The sequence below is a fragment of the Petromyzon marinus genome, chromosome 37, assembly GCF_048934315.1.
Source record: "Petromyzon marinus isolate PM22_M1 ecotype Great Lakes invasive population chromosome 37, UKy_Petmar_22M1.pri1.0, whole genome shotgun sequence".
Lineage (NCBI taxonomy): Eukaryota > Metazoa > Chordata > Hyperoartia > Petromyzontiformes > Petromyzontidae > Petromyzon > Petromyzon marinus.
The window spans coordinates 20659906-20676951 of record NC_133703.1 but is presented as its reverse complement, the minus strand read 5'-3'; positions in this window follow the sequence as shown (position 1 = coordinate 20676951).

The following is a 17046-nucleotide window of genomic DNA, read 5'->3' as shown; positions in this document are numbered from 1 at the left end:
AGCCAAGGCAATGTCTGCTCTGTCCTTCCTCATGTTGGTCTCGTCGAGGAATTTCCAGAGATCTTCCGAGGAGATCAGGGGAGTCTGAGGGTCAAGGAGTGTAGACCCCTGGCTGCTCTCGCTCCCCATGCTGAAGCAGTCGTCCCGATCTGAATCGATTTCCTCGGCGTCCGGCTCCGCTGGAAGAGCTGCAGCGGCTGAGCTGGCACATGGCCCAGCGGCGTCCTCTCCCCCGGTGTCAGGGATGACCTGGGATGGCTCCTGCTCAGGCTCTTCGGGTGGATGGCCCGGTGTCTCTTCCGCTGGTTTTGGATCAGCAGTGGGACTGGGACCTTCCTCCTCATTCCCATCCATTTCGTCCTTGCCCTTGGTGAGTGTCTCTCCGCCAACGTCTTCCTCTTGGTCAAGGGCTTCATGTATAGCTGGTGGGGAGTGAGTCTCTATGACAACAGTAGACGGGTCGATTTCCATGGTGATGTTGCCTTCATCGTCCACGGTCTCCTGCTGTAGAAACCCTTCCCCAGACGCACGCTGCTTCTTCCTCTTGGCGGGTTTCTTCCTCGCCACCCGCACGTCACTCGGCGTGGCGTCCGGGAAGGAAAAAAACGCGTCTTCGGCGTCTGGCAGCTGTTCTGATTCCTCCCCTAGTGTGGGGGGGTTTCACTGCTTCTTCCTGTTCGAGGTCTGGGAGGGGTTCCTCCTCTGAATTTGACCCTTCAGATCCGGGTCCTTCTGTAGAGTCCCCCCACGGTCACCCCCTTCTCGACGGCCGCATCGGCCACCTTCTTCGTCGTCAGGAAGAAGACGGCTTTCCCGCTGACCTTCGAGGCGTGGGTGATGGTGGCTGGCGGGACGATGGCGGCCGGGGCCTCGACGTACGCCTCGATCGTGACGGAGCTCGAGGCGTAGCAGCGGATGCCGTTCTCGCGCAGCGGCAGTGGTCGCTGTGCGCTCGGGGGGGGGTTGGCCTTGGAGCAGAGGCCCTAGTGGGGGGCCTCGTGACTCCAGGCAGATTGGCAGCTGCGACCTTTGCGTAGGTGGCCATTTTGTTCCTGCTGCCTTCAATTTCTACCTGACTGTGGTGCTGCGCTTCTGTACAGAGCTCCCCTTGAGAGAATGTAAACTGAGGATGAATAAAGAATCCTCGTTTAAGAAAATTATGAAAGAAAAAAAGAAAGGAAAGATATATATTTATGTATTCAATAAACTATTTTTATGGAATAAATTATGAAGCAGTAAATAAAAAAGATAATTTGATAGTGATATCTAATTATAAATTTGCGTGTTAAATAAATGAATGTATTTTGCAAACAAATCTACTTTTTAGAAAAATGTGTTTATTAAATACATTCACTCATCGTTAAATAAATATAACTTAGAGTCCTTGCACACTCGTGGAGGCAAACAAAAAAAACGCAGTGTGTTAAGGAATCATTAACTAATAGGTTGCTTTAGCCTCAAAGTAAACAATTGCTTGTGTGGCCTTAAATTTCTGCGCTACAGTGCAGAAGACTCCACGTGGCTCACACAAAATGCAAGTTATAAGAAATCTCAAATAGTCTGAGATTCGTAAACTGAGATTAAAAACATAAGCAGAAGAATAAAGGAACAATAAGTAGAGTATAAAAAAATACCTGTAAAGTATGAAAACGATGCTTTAATTAACTATGGGATTGAGCCCATCGCCTAAGAAACACCACCGTGTTTCAAAAGGCTATGGCCTCACCCTGAACTGTTAAGCTTAAAAAAAGTAAAGAAAAATAGAGCAACACACAATAAGTACTACTTCTGTGTGCAAAAGGCAGAATACTTACTCCTGCTGAGTAAAAACTTGAAGAAAATAAATTAATTAGAAGAGGGTATGTTAGATTTATAAAGTTACCACGGGGAGCTCAAACGAAGCGCGTCCTCTCTCACCGTGACTCTCCCTCACTCCCTCGCACTCCCTCTCGCTCTCCATCTCGCTCTCCTTCGCTCTCTCGCTCTCCCTCGCCCTCCCTCTACCTCGCTCTCCCCCTCGCTCTCCCTCGCTCCCTCTCACTCCCTCTACCTCGCTCTCCCTCTACCTCGCTCTCCCTCTACCTCGCTCTCTCTCTCACTCCCTTGCTCGCTCTCCCTCGCTCTCCCTCTCGCTCTCTCTCTCGCTCTCCCTCGCTCCCTCTCACTCCCTCGCTCGCTCTCCCTCGCTCTCCCTCTCGCTCTCTCTCTCGCTCTCCCTCGCTCCCTCTCACTCCCTCGCTCGCTCTCCCTCGCTCTCCCTCTTGCTCTCCCTCGCTCTCTCTCTCCCTCGCTCTCTCCCTCCCTCGCTCTCTCTCCCTCGCTCTCTCTCTCCCTCTCCCTCGCTCGCTCTCCCTCGCTCTCGCTCTCCCACGCTCTCCCTCTCCCTAGCTCGCTCGATGCCGAATGGATTCGTGATGGAGAGGGGTTGGGTGCGGGAGGGGATGGGGGGAGGCGGCAGGGAGGTGGGGAGATTCACGGCTTGATGGAAGAAGGAGGAGGGAGATGGCTTGATGGGGGGAGGTGGATAATTATGATGGAGACGGGTTGATGGGAGGAGTAAAAGGGAGACGGGTTGATGGGAGGAGGGAGATGGGTTGATGGGAGGAGAGAGATGGGTTGATGGAAGGAGAGAGATGGGTTGATGGGAGGAGAGAGACGGGTTGATGGGAGGAGAGAGACGGGTTGATGGGAGGAGAGAGATGGGTTGATGGGAGGAGTAAGAGGGAGACGGGTTGATGGGAGGAGGGAGATGGGTTGATGGGAGGAGAGAGACGGGTTGATGGGAGGAGAGAGATGGGTTGATGGGAGGAGAGAGATGGGTTGATGGGAGGAGAGAGACGGGTTGATGGGAGGAGAGAGACGGGTTGATGGGAGGAGAGAGATGGGTTGATGGGAGGAGAGAGATGGGTTGATGGGAGGAGAGAGACGGGTTGATGGGAGGAGAGAGACGGGTTGATGGGAGGAGAGAGATGGGTTGATGGGAGGAGAGAGATGGGTTGATGGGAGGAGAGAGACGGGTTGATGGGAGGAGAGAGACGCGTTGATGGGAGGAGAGAGACGGGTTGATGGGCGGAGAGAGACGGGTTGATGGGAGGAGAGAGACGGGTTGATGGGAGGAGAGAGACGGGTTGATGGGAGGAGAGAGACGGGTTGATGGGCGGAGAGAGATGGGTTGATGGGAGGAGAGAGACGGGTTGATGGGAGGAGAGTGATGGGTTGATGGGAGGAGAGAGATGGGTTGATGGGAGGAGGAGAGAGACGGGTTGATGGGAGGAGAGAGACGGGTCGATGGGAGGAGAGAGACGGGTTGATGGGAGGAGAGAGACGGGTTGATGGGAGGAGAGAGACGGGTTGATGGGAGGAGAGAGACGGGTTGATGGGCGGAGAGAGACGGGTTGATGGGAGGAGAGAGACGGGTTGATGAGAGGAGATAGACGGGTTGATGGGAGGAGAGAGACGGGTTGATGGGAGGAGAGAGACGGGTTGATGGGAGGAGAGAGACGGGTTGATGGGAGGAGAGAGACGGGTTGATGGGAGGAGAGAGACGGGTTGATGGGAGGAGGAGGGGTAGGGAGATGGGTTGATGGGAGGAGAGAGACGGGTTGATGGGCGGAAAGAGACGGGTTGATGGGAGGAGAGAGACGGGTTGATGGGAGGAGAGAGACGGGTTGATGGGAGGAGAGAGACGGGTTGATGGGAGGAGAGAGACGGGTTGATGGGAGGAGAGAGACGGGTTGATGGGAGGAGAGAGACGGGTTGATGGGCGGAGAGAGATGGGTTGATGGGAGGAGAGAGACGGGTTGATGGGAAGAGAGAGACGGGTTGATGGGAGGAGAGAGACGGGTTGATGGGAGGAGAGAGAGGGAGACGGGTTGATGGGAGGAGGGAGACGGGTTGATGGGAGGAGAGAGACGGGTTGATGGGCGGAGAGAGATGGGTTGATGGGAGGAGAGAGACGGGTTGATGGGAGGAGGGAGACGGGTTGATGGGAGGAGAGAGATGGGTTGATGGGAGGAGAGAGATGGGTTGTTGGGAGGAGGGAGATGGGTTGATGGGAGGATGGAGACGGGTTGATGGGAGGAGAGAGACGGGTTGATGGGAGGAAAGAGACGGGTTGATGGTAGGAGAGAGATGGGTTGATGGGAGGAGGGAGATGGGTTGATGGGAGGAGAGAGATGGGTTGATGGGAGGAGAGAGACGGGTTGATGGGAGGAGAGAGACGGGTTGATGGGAGGAGAGAGACGGGTTGATGGGAGGAGAGAGATGGGTTGATGGGAGGAGAGAGACGGGTTAATGGGAGGAGAGAGACGGGTTGATGGGAGGAGGGAGACGGGTTGATGGGAGGAGAGAGACGGGTTGATGGGAGGAGAGAGAGGGAGACGGGTTGATGGGAGGAGAATGGTGCTGCGGCGTACAGAAGATGTACATGGATTGTCGATGTTGACACTGTTACTATGCCGTACTGCTACCGCTGATGATGCTTCTGCTGTTGCTAATGCTTCTGCTGCTACTGCTGATGAGGATGATTAATTTATGTTCTACTGATGTCCGATGGTGTCTCGGCCAGTGTTGGAATATCCACGTTACCGTGGCGGGCAAGGAATCCGCATTTCCATCGATGCAACCTCTCCCGACTTCCAAACAAAGTGAGGTGGTAACATCTGTTTTATTGTTTTATATATATTATTATTTTATTGTTTCCCTTCAACGTGACTTTACCGAAAGAACGAAGAATCTGCAGCACCTTTGAAAAAAAATCCACTGCCTGGATGAGAGCCTCCCCCCACGCCATGCGGGATTATATTGACCATACTTCACCACGGTATAGTTATTTTAGTAGGCTGAGCCCGATGCCTGACCAGGAATTGCTCTCATGGCTTTCCGCTTGTTTTTATTTATTTCGATTCACCAGGCGAGTCCCACTGAGCTACGTGGCTCTTTTCCAGAAGCGACCTGGCCATCACAAATGATAGCTCAACGAAGTGGGCTTATCATCATCATCATCGTGTGGAAATCTATGGCAGCAGCCGAATACTCGAAACGCGTGGTGACGTTGATTCTAAATGTGGAGGGGAAAAACCGGAGGACCAGGAGAAAAATCCACGCGATCACGGAGAGAGAGAGAGACACCGCAAACTACAAATATATAGCAGCAGGCGTCAGGGTCGAGATCGAACCCACGACCTCCTGTATACCAGGCGAGGTAGTTGACATCCCCGAGCCACCGTGGCGCAGCATACGGGTTGGGAGAAGACCTTCATCCAGCAGTAGATATACAAAGGCAGGGGAGGGGGGGGGGGCTGATCGCCGCTCAATACTCAGGGCGCACGCCACACACCGCTAAAGTAAATGTCACAGACAACGCGGTGGGTTTTAAACAGACGGCCTTCCCTAGCTGCAGTCATTCGCCCGTGTGTTACGAGTGGAGTCCACTCCGTCGACGCGCGAAGGAAGAGACGCATTGTCCGCTTATCTATCCATTGTGGTGGCTAGGAGATGTTGACTACCTCGCCTGGTATCCAGGAGGTCGTGGGTTCGATACCGACTCTGACGTCTGCTGCTGTATAATTGGAGTTTGCGTGACTGTATCTCATCATCACGGTGGCTATGAGATGTTGACTATCTCGCCTGGTATCCAGGAGGTCGTGGGTTCGATACCGACCCTGACGCCTGCTGCTGTATTATTGGAGTTTGCGTGTCTGTATCTCATCATCACGGTGGCTAGGAGATGTTGACTACCTTGCCTGGTATCCAGGAGGTCGTGGGTTCGATACCGACCCTGACGCCTGCTGCTGTATAATTGGAGTTTGCGTGTCTCTCTCTCTCTCCACGTGGTCGCGTGTGATTTTTCTCCGGTTTTCCCCTCCACATTTAGAATCAATAACGTGCGTTTAGAGTGTGTGGCTGGCTGTAGGTTTCCACGTGATGATAAGCCACTTTGGTCGAGCTATCATTTGTGTAGCCAGGTCGCTTCTGAAAAAAAAAGATATACAGCTCAATGGGCTTTACCTGGTAAAAAAAAAACAAAGTATAGTTTTAGTTTATCGTTTGGTGTTATTTATATTCGAATATAGTTGTGCATTGCTATAGCACTTTGCATTGAACTGAACTAAGAGACCCCCCCTCCCCCATCACCCCCGCCGATACTCCTGCAACATCATCAGCTCCTTCCCAAGCCCCTGCCCCCCCGTTCCTTCCGTCACCTCCGTCACCGACAGCCGTTCCACCCAACCCGTGCCTCCCCCTGTCGCTCATCTCGCGTTATTAAAGCGCCCTGGGTAGGGCCCTCTATACAGTCGAAGTAGAATAAGAACAGCGTGCAGAGAGGGGGGCCTCTTGCCTGTAAGATCAGTGAGCCCGACTCTGCTGCTGATGAGAGACGACGTGAAAACATGCGAATAGGCATCACTCTTTCTGGCAATAAAATAGGTGGTGATTTAATTTATTTTATTTTATACCTACGTGACTTTACCGAAAGAACCAAAGAGTATGAATCCCTGCAGTCACGAAAACTTCAAATCTAGAAGGTGGTGAAACATCTTCTTATGCTTTTTCATACTTTGATACCGGCAAAAAGAAGGTCCCATTGTGTTGCTGCTCAACCCCGAGCTATAAATACTCTGGTAGTGGTATTGCCCTTGTACTGTTCTCTGGTCTGACACTGGTGAGACGAACCTGGTGCGGTGTGTAAACATCTGCATCGGGGAGACAAAGGCGGTCGGACGTGGTGCGGCCACCCACCCCCTCGTGTACCGTTCGGGCCTTCCTTCATAGGTGCTACACGCGAACAGCACTTGCCCCAGCAGTCTTTTAAAGGCTATACGGGGGATCTTTGTCTTTTTGATATGTGTCTCTTTGTCGGTCCATGTCGCTGTATCTGTATTTGTCTCTGTCTCGTTCGCGCTCTCTCTCTCTCTCCGTGTCTGTCTCGGGCAGTGTCTCTGTTCTCTCGGTGTGTCCCTCTGTGTCCGTCCTTATGTCTGCCAGTCTCTCTGCGTGCTTTCTCCTTTCACGATTGTCTCTCTCCGCGAACGCGTCTTCCTCTCTGTGCGCGTGTGTCTATTTGCGTCTCTGTGTCTGCCTCTCTGTGCCTCTGTCTGTCCGTCTCTCGCCGTGCCAACAAAACCCGACCCAATGTGACAGCAACGACCCTCCGTGCTTTGAGTCTGCGGACGCCTCTGGCATTGATCCAATAATCAATAATCCGCTCGTGTAGCGCCGATCCGGATCAAATGCGAAACACGAGGTCCTCTGGGAAACACGGGAACACGGGGGTCGCGAAGAAACGGGATATACGGAGGGATATGCGGACATGGAGACACTGGGATTCGGGGACACGGGGACATCGGGACAACGGGGACATGGGAACATGAGGTCACGCGGGCTTGGGCACACGTGGACATTGAAACGTGGGGATGCTGGGACACAGGGACACGAGGAAACGGATATATGGGGACACGGAAACATGGAGCAACGCGGACTTGGGAACACGAGGACGTGGGAACAAAGCGGAACGGTTGGCGTTGACGCGCGGGCTTAAACGTGGCTTGCTGATGAGTCCCGATGAAGTCGAAGCCTGCGTATCGGTGAGCGCTCTCGTTGGAACGGCACGGCTGGACCTGACGCGCTGATGAGTCGAGAGTGAGGGCGGTGTGTGGACGGAGGGCTTCCCTACGCCGTGCAGACAGTGGAGGGTTATTTAACCATACTTCACCACCCTGGTCAATGCGGGAAAGTGAGGGTTGCGAGGCTCACTCGCACCAGTGTTGGATCACCCATCCAAGCACTACCCAGGCTCAGCGCGTGCTCAGCTTCATGCACGGTCTGAAGGGATCAGCTGCACTCCGTGTGGTGTGGTCACAGGCCATGCAGTATTCTCGATGAGGTCACGTGCCTGCTCTATACGGACGGGCTAAACGGGCGGTGTAGGCTGCTGTGACGCTGTCTCTTCTTTCAACCCCGTCTCCTAATTGTGCTGTACCACTGCCGTGCGTGTTTGTGTGCACCTGGGGTGGTGTGAACGAGGTGCAGTGGGGGGAGCGGCGGTGCGGGGAGCGGTGGTGTAGCGGTTAGCGCACTGCGCTACGAACCTGGCGCCCCGAGTTGGATTCCCGCTCACGGCCAACATCAGTGACGATTATCTGAACCGGTCCTGGGCCTCCTCCCTAGGTCGACTCAGCCTCAAATTAGTACCTGGTGCGGTACGTAAAAACATCGTTACTAGGGAGACAAAGGCGGCCGGGCGTGGTGCTGGCCACCCACCCCCCTCGTGTGCCGTTCCGGCCTTCATAGGTGCTCGCTAACAGCACTTGCCCCAACAGTCTGTTAAGGATATATTGGGGATCTTTGTCTTTGGAGCGGTAGTGTAGTGGTTAGCGCTCTGCGCTACGGACAAGCCGGCGTCCCGAGTTCTATTCCAGTACAGGGCCACAGCCAACATCATTCAGTGACGATTCTCTGAACCGGTCCTGAGTGCCTGGTGCGATGTGTAAACATCGCCACTCGGGAGACAAATGCGGCCGGGCGTGGTGCTTAGCCAAACCAGGCGCTGCTCGCTAACAGCACTTGCCCCAACAGCCTGTTAAGGCTATTCGGGGGATATTTGCCTTTGTGTCTCTGTGTCTGTGAGTGTCACCCGCATCCCCCACCCCGCCCCGCGCCCCCCCCCTACCGCCCACCTCAATGTGACCTCGCCAAGCGCCCGGGTCTCGTTCAATTTGGCGTTAAAGCGGCCAATTAGAGGGCGGATGCCACGTGGTGGAGTCGTCTTCTCTCGACGGAGCTCGTTAAACCAGCGCGCGCGCGTGTACACACACACGTGTACACACACACACACGTGTACACACACATGTACACACACACACGTGTACACACACACACGTGTACACACACACACGTGTACACACACGTGTACACACACACACGTGTACACACACACACGTGTACACACACACACACACGTGTGCACACACGTGTACACACACACGTGTACACACACACACACGTGTACACACACACACGTGTACACACACACACACACACGTGTACACACACACGTGTACACACACACACGTGTACACACACACGTGTACACACACACACACGTGTACACACACACACGTGTACACACGCACACGTGTACACACGCACATGCACACACGTGTACACACAGACACGTGTACACACACACGTGTACACACACACGTGTACACACACACACGAGCGTGTACACACACTCGTGCGTGTACCCACACGCGTGTACACACACACACACACACGTGCACACACACGCACACACACAAAGATCCGCAGTGTAGCCTTAACAGACTGTTTGGGCAAGTGCTGTTAGCGAGCACCTATTAAGGTGCACACGGGCCCGTAGCAGCTACCGATGCCAATCGGAGTGGTATATGCGTTGTTTTATGAGTCGCATTAAAATGACCTCAAGCAGATGAGTCGCATTCGAATGACCTCAACCAGATAAGGCGCATTCGAATGACCTCAACCAGATGAGTCGCATTCGAACGACCTCAACCAGATGAGGCGCATTCGAATGACCTCAACCAGATGAGTCGCATTCGAATGACCTAAACCAGATGAGTCGCATTCGAATGACCTCAACCAGATGAGTCGCATTCGAACGACCTCAACCAGATGAGTCGCATTCGAATGACCTCAACCAGATGAGGGCGGCTCCAGCTCCATGCAGCAGAGTGCATCTCGCCATGCCTACAAAAGACAAAGATCCCCCGTATAGCCTTTAACCGACTTTTGGGGCAAGTGTTGTTCGCGAGCACCTATTAAGGCCGTAACGGCACAATAAGGTGTGGGTGACCATCACCACGCCCGCCCACCTTTGTCTCCCCCACTGCTAATTTCTACACACCACTCCATGCAGGTACTCATTTAAGGCTGAGTCGACTTAGGGGAGGCACAGGGCCGGTTCATATATTAGCCACTGTTATTTGCGAGAATCGAATTGGGTGTTTCCGGCTTCGTAGCGCAGAGCGCGAACCACTGCGCTGCTGTTCCTCAATGTCACAAAGACACAGATCCCTCTTATAGCCTGAACAGACTGTCGGGGCGAGTGCTGTTAATGAGTAGCACCTACGAAGGTCGGCACGGCGCACGAGGGGTGGGTGGTCAGCACTACGCCCGGCCGCATTTGTCTCCCCGGTGGTGATGTTCACCGATGTTGGCCATGAGCGGAAATCAAACTTGGGCCGCCGGGTTCGTAGCGTAGCGCACCAATCGCTACACTACCCCTCCCCAATCGCGCACGCGATATACACACAGACAACACTCCCACACTGCTCTCTTTGTTTCTCGCGCACACACACACACAGCATAGATTAAGATCCCCCATAATAGCCTTGGTGGAGCTCTTGGGGAAAGTGCTGTTAGCGAGCACACATTCATGTGATATGTGCCCAGAGATCATCGTCGTCGTCTTCTTTAGCAAGCAGCAGTCATCATCATACACACCGCTCTTTCAGGCGTCAAGTTTATCGCATTGCGATTCGTGCAAATTGGATATCCATATCCATCACTTAGAGCAATCGTGACCTCTCCACTCGCACCAACAACCACCACTCTACCACCATCTTCAGCCCAATGTATCTCTGCTCAATGCCAATTTGTTTGTTATTAACTTCACCTCCCCCCCGACGGCGTTCTCTGCGTGTCGTTGCAGATGATCACGGTTCGAATTTCCGGCGGGCAGCACTGGTTAATAACTTTCGGGTTCAGTACCCCGTTGGCCCGTCTGCTTCACAGTGGACGCGGCTAAAAGATTCCCGTGACGCCCTTCGCGGGAGGTGGGCTCGGCCACGTTCCGGCGCCGCGGTCCGAGCGTGGCCACGATTTGAAGCAAAAAATTAGAAACACGCGCAAAAAAATGACCCGTCAATTGGGAGTGTGCGCAGCAAGCGATCGCCGACCCAGGGAAACTGTGTGACAGCCTTGGCAGGAGCCTCCTTTGCATGTGGGTTTACTCCGGGTCCCCCAGCTCCTCTCTTCCTCGAGTTAATAACAAAGACAAAGATCCCCCGCGTAGTCTTCTAATGGCCTTAAAACGTCGTGGCTTGGCTCTCTAACACACCGATTAGTGCTGTACTAGTGACGAATTGGCCACGTCCTGTTTACATGACAACCCTTACTAGTTTGCTGTGTCGGGTGGTGGCGGGTTTCAACGACACAGTTATATATCTACTCGATCTAACCCCCCCTCCCCCCCGAAAAAAAAAACCTCCCTCTGTTATGGATGATATTGGTCGCGAGAGCCTGCCACGTGTTCAATCTTCACAGCCTGTTGGGGCAAGTGCCGGTAGCGCGGGGCTCCTATGAAGGCCGGCACGGCACACGATGGGAGTGGTGCGGGTGACCGGCACCGTACCCATCGCCGTCTTTGTCTCTTCCCCCAACGTTGGCGTTTGCCAATTCAAGGCCGCGTCGACCTAGGGGGAGGCCCCGGGACCAGTCCCGCGACACTCTCCACCGATGTTGGCCGTCGGTGATACAACGTCGCATTTCTCTGCCCGCCCCCCTGCCCCCCTCCCCGATTGCCCACGGCTAATTCTGCGTCGCCGTGCAATCTCAAGATCGTCGTCAACAAAACGACAAAAAAACAACCAAGCGAAACCATTAGCGCAGTTGCGTTACGTAACTCCGCACGTTCGCGTGTGTAGCCGCCACTAAAAACATAAAAAAAATGCCACGTTGGAAATGTTGAGTTGCGTTTTAATGCGAGCCGTAGAATTATAGCCGCGTGTTTTGATCGGGGGGGGGGGGGGGGGCACACGGGGGATAATTTATGCCCAAAGAGTGGCGATACCTTCTGACGTTAAACAGATGATTGCTCCCGGGGGGGCGGGGGGGAGGAGCGGTGGCGCAGCGGCTGTCGCGGCTGCGCCTTGAACTCACATCGACAAGTCCGAGTTTAGATTCCTCGATCGCTGTCAACATCAGCGCCAACAGCGACGGCTGAATGATCGCACGGTCCACAGCCTCCTCGAAATCCGTGCGGACACGAACGACTCATCACGAACCCAAACCCCTAACCCGAACCTAAACTCTCCCGAAAGCTCACAACCCTCGCCACAGCTCAAACTTTACCCCAAACCCTTAGTCTTAATCTAACAGAAACCCATAACTACTGTACATATAATCTAACCCAAACTCATAACCCTAATCTAACCAAAACCCCAAGCGCTAATCTAGCTTTACCCAAAGCACAATCTATACCTCACACTCCTTACCCTATTACAACCAGCATACTATCCCTAACCCAACACCATCCCTAACCCACCACCACCCGTAACCCACCACCATCCCTAACCCACCACCATCCCTAACCCAACACCACCCGTAACCCACCACCATCCCTAACCCACCACCATCCCTAACCCAACACCACCCGTAACCCACCACCATCCCTAACCCACCACCATCCCTAACCCAACACCACCCCTAACCCACCACCACCCATAACCCTACACCATCCCTAACCCACCACCACCCCTAACCCCACACCATCCCTAACCCACCACCACCCCTAACCCACCACCATCCCTAACCCAACACCATCCCTAACCCAACACCATCCCTAACCCACCACCATGCCTAACCCCACACCATCCCTAACCCCACATCACCCCTAACCCAACACCATCCCTAACCCCACATCACCCCTAACCCAACACCATCCCTAACCCAACACCATCCCTAACCCCACATCACCCCTAACCCAACACCATCCCTAACCCCACATCACCCCTAACCCACCACCACCCCTAACCCCACATCACCCCTAACCCACCACCATCCCTAACCCCACATCACCCCTAACCCCACACCATCCCTAACCTATAACTGGCCACAGACGCCACGAGCAGACCTGACGCCCTGTATATGTCAATCGGCACCCTGGCGGTGCGAGAATAGAGATGATTGTGATGTTTGGGGGCGCTGGAGCGTGATGTGGAGGCGGGGATGGGGGGGGGGTGCGAGGGAGGGGGCGTCCTCTCCCCCCCCCCTCTTGCCATCTCGATGTGAATGGGGGCACTGATTGGGAGCATCACCGCGCGTTGTGCCACCTGTGCCCACCTCCTCCATCCCGCGAGTGAACCAGGTGTCACGCACGCGCGGGCCAGCGGGCGGGCGGTCGGACCGACAAACGTACGGAGGGGTGGAAGGCGAGAAGGATGGACTGACACACACGGACAGAGAGACACGCGCGCACACAGAGACAGACGGACAGATACACAGACAGACAGGCAGACACGCGCACACAGAGACAGACGGACAGATACACGGGTAGACACGCGCACACAGAGACAGATGCACAGACAGACAGGCAGACACGCGCACACAGAGACAGACGGACAGATACACGGACAGATACACAGACAGACAGGCACGCACACAGTGAGAGACGGACAGATACACGGACAAACACGCGCACACATAGAGATAGACGGACAGATACACAGACAGCCAGACACGCGCACACAGAGACAGACAGACGGACAGACAGACAGACACGCGCACACAGAGACAGACGGACAGATACACAGACAGACACGCGCACACACAGAGACAGGCAGACACGCGCACGCACACACGCAGATAGACGGATATACAGGAACACGAACTGACCTTTGTAAATCCACAGCTGGATGAGGGCCTCCTCCTCGCACCTTTCTCCCATGCGATGTCCGACGTTCCGCTCCATGTGCTGGGAGCTTCTTGAGGAGCTGAATGGAACAGCTCCCTCTTCTCCTCGAGAGCGGACAGGAGCAGCCGATACGCATCCTCGTCTCACGTGGGCCCCTCCGCATACACCACACACGGGTGTCGTTCTTGTTGTTGTTGTTGTATTATTTTATATTCACACAGAGCGCCTTCGCAGCCCGAGGCGCTCGATGATTGAGATGGCAAGGGGCAGTTCAAGGACCGAGGATTTGAGTGACTGTAACAGAGTGCGCGTGGGGGTCACGGGACGGAGTGGAGGAGCGAGGGGAGGGAAGAGGGAGAGAATGGGCGATGGAGAAGAGGTGGCGAGGCTTTGAGATAGGAATGAATGGAGGTTAGGGAGCGGGACTGCCTTAATGTACAGGGGCAGTGTTGAGTCTATGGGGCAGTGTTGAGTCTATGGGGCAGTGTTGAGTCTATGGTGCAGTGTTGAGTCTATGGTGCAGTGTTGAGTCTATGGGCGGTGTTGAGTCTATGGGCAGTGTTGAGTCTATGGGTAGTGTTGAGTCTATGGTGCAGTGTTGAGTCTATGGGCAGTGTTGAGTCTATGGGTAGTGCTGAGTCTATGGTGCAGTGTTGAGTCTATGGGTAGTGTTGAGTCTATGGTGCAGTGTTGAGTCTATGGGCAGTGTTGAGTCTATGGGTAGTGTTGAGTCTATGGTGCAGTGTTGAGTCTATGGGTAGTGTTGAGTCTATGGTGCAGTGTTGAGTCTATGGGCAGTGTTGAGTCTATGGGCAGTGTTGAGTCTAATGGCAGTGTTGAGTTGTTGTTGTTGATAGTGCTTTTGCACCACTGCCAACGCAGCAGCACCACCACCAAATGATTCGATTGTGGAGAGTTCCAGGCTGTTGTTGCTGTTGCTGCTGTGTTGATGGTTGTGGTGTTCCATGTAGGCCAGCCGATACTGTTTAACCTCGTCAATGCAATATTGCTTCTTTCACCCAGACTACCCGTGGTGTATACGGAGTGCTCTTGCCAATAACATCTGGCCCCTCCAGCTCTCGGAAAATAATTCCTGCATCGCATTATCGAATAATGAGATGTATTTTTATATATATATATTAATTTCATACTGCATTACTCTTCTTTGTGTTGAGCAGAAAAAATAATAATTGCCCAATCTGGTGCAGCGTGTACTCTCAATAGTAACGTGTCCTGAACTTGCCGAGCCCGAGTTCAATTCACGGCCAACGCCAGTGGCGAGTCAGTAAACTGGCATACTCGGCGCTCAAATTGTCAAAGGCGGAACACATCCGGAACGGGAATGATTTGCCCACGCCACAGCATCCACGTTGTGAACGGACTGGTTAAAACAAAGCGTGACTTAAAGCTGTCGTGACCGCAGGAATTAATATGCCCAAAGCATATAAAACAGACGTATTCGTCGGATTTCTAGGGACATAAGGGTAACGACGACGATGCGTGATTCGTCACGAATAAGACGGACTTCGCACTGTCGTGGTAGCGCCTTGCACCCGCAGAAACCCGGAGAACAATCCACGCGACCACGGACGGTTCAGAGAACACGCGGACTCCAAATATGCAACGATAGGCACCGCGAGGGTCCAGGATCGAGTCAGGCGAGGGAGATAACATTGTCCCCTCCGCGCGGCGGCCTCGATTAATGAATGAGTTAATGAAGGGCGAGTTTATTAATGAGCTGGCCGCGTGTGTGCGCGAGCCATCTGCCACGAAGACCCTCTTAGCAAACGGCCGATTTAATGTGAGCCCTGGCTGGAAGCGAGCCCTCGATTAGCGCTGTGCCCACTGAGATTCACGCTGCCCCTGAGTCGTCGTCAGCAGCAGCAGCAGCATCATCAGCAGCAGCATCAGCAGCATCGTCATCATCACATCAGCAGCGTGATCATCAGCATCACCATCATTAGCATCATCATCATCAGCAGCATCATTATCAGCAGCAGCATCGTTATCATCAGCAGTCGTATCAGGATCATCATCATCATCACCATCATCAGCATCATCATCAGCAGCATCATCATCAGCAGCAGCATCATTGGCATTATTATCAGGATCATCATCAGCAGCAGCACTGCCGCCATGATCACCATCATCGTCAACATCGTCATCATCATCATCAGTAATTTATATTGTTATAATGAGCAACCTTTATGATTTTAAAAAAGTGTTATTATCATCATCATCATTCTTCTTCGTTATAATCACTGTCACCATAATCACCATAATCATCATCATCATAATCACTACCTTGATCATAATCGTCACATCAGTGCCATTGCTATAATAATTAGCTGCTAACAATGTCATGATCATCATCATCGTCATTGTTCTAATTCTCATCGTGATCGTAATCATCATTGTCTCTTGGCAAACTGGTAATCTAATGCCCTGGTTGATGCGCGCCGTGGTTAGAGCTGAGAATCATTTTGCCTTTGTTAATGATACATGTTGGCGATGACAATGATATCAAATGATGACAAATTATATCATCGTAATCGTCATCATGATTATGAACCAACTACAAGAGGGAGATACACCCAGCACAGGGCTTGAACCCAGGTCCTCAACAATGCTGGCTCCGTGGCCCTGACTGGGCCGTTGTGAACCAACTCCGAGGAGGAGATGCGCCCAGCCTAGGGCTTGAACCGAGGTCGTCAACATTGCTGACTGAGTGACTTCGACAGGGCCATTCTGAACCAACTTCTTCCTCTGCTCCTCCTCCTCGGTGTGTGCGCGCATGGCTCGGATGAATAGCGACTCACGGAGTCTGCGTCCAGATTAGATAGCCGGGCAATGGCTTCCAGTCGATTGCGTGGCAGATTGCTACCCGCAGTGCCTGCGGTGAATTTTTAGAGCGCACGATAACTCAGCCAAAGGCAGACACTCGCGCAGAAACAAAGAACACCCGCGTGGCCTTAGCAGGCTTGTTGGGGGCAAGTGCTGTCAGCGAGCAGCACCCTGTGAAGAGGCAGCACTCGCCATTCGCCACTCAGTGGCGGTGACCTGTGCCAGGCTAGGTGCACTTTAAGGCGGCCAAGCGAAGTGTCGAACATCCCGCTGGCAGGAGGTCACGGGACAGACCCAGGTGCCATGGGTCGACTGACTGTGATGACTGGCCGATGCACCACCTATAAAGAGACAAAAAACAAGAAATCCCCCCTGTAGCCTGTAACAGACTGTAGGGGCAAGTGCTGGAAGCGAGTAGCACCTATGAAGGCCGGCACAGCACACGAGGGGGTGGGTGGTCAGCATCACGCCCGGCCGCCTTTGTCTCCCCTGTGGTGATGTTTACACATCGCATCAGGTACTCATTT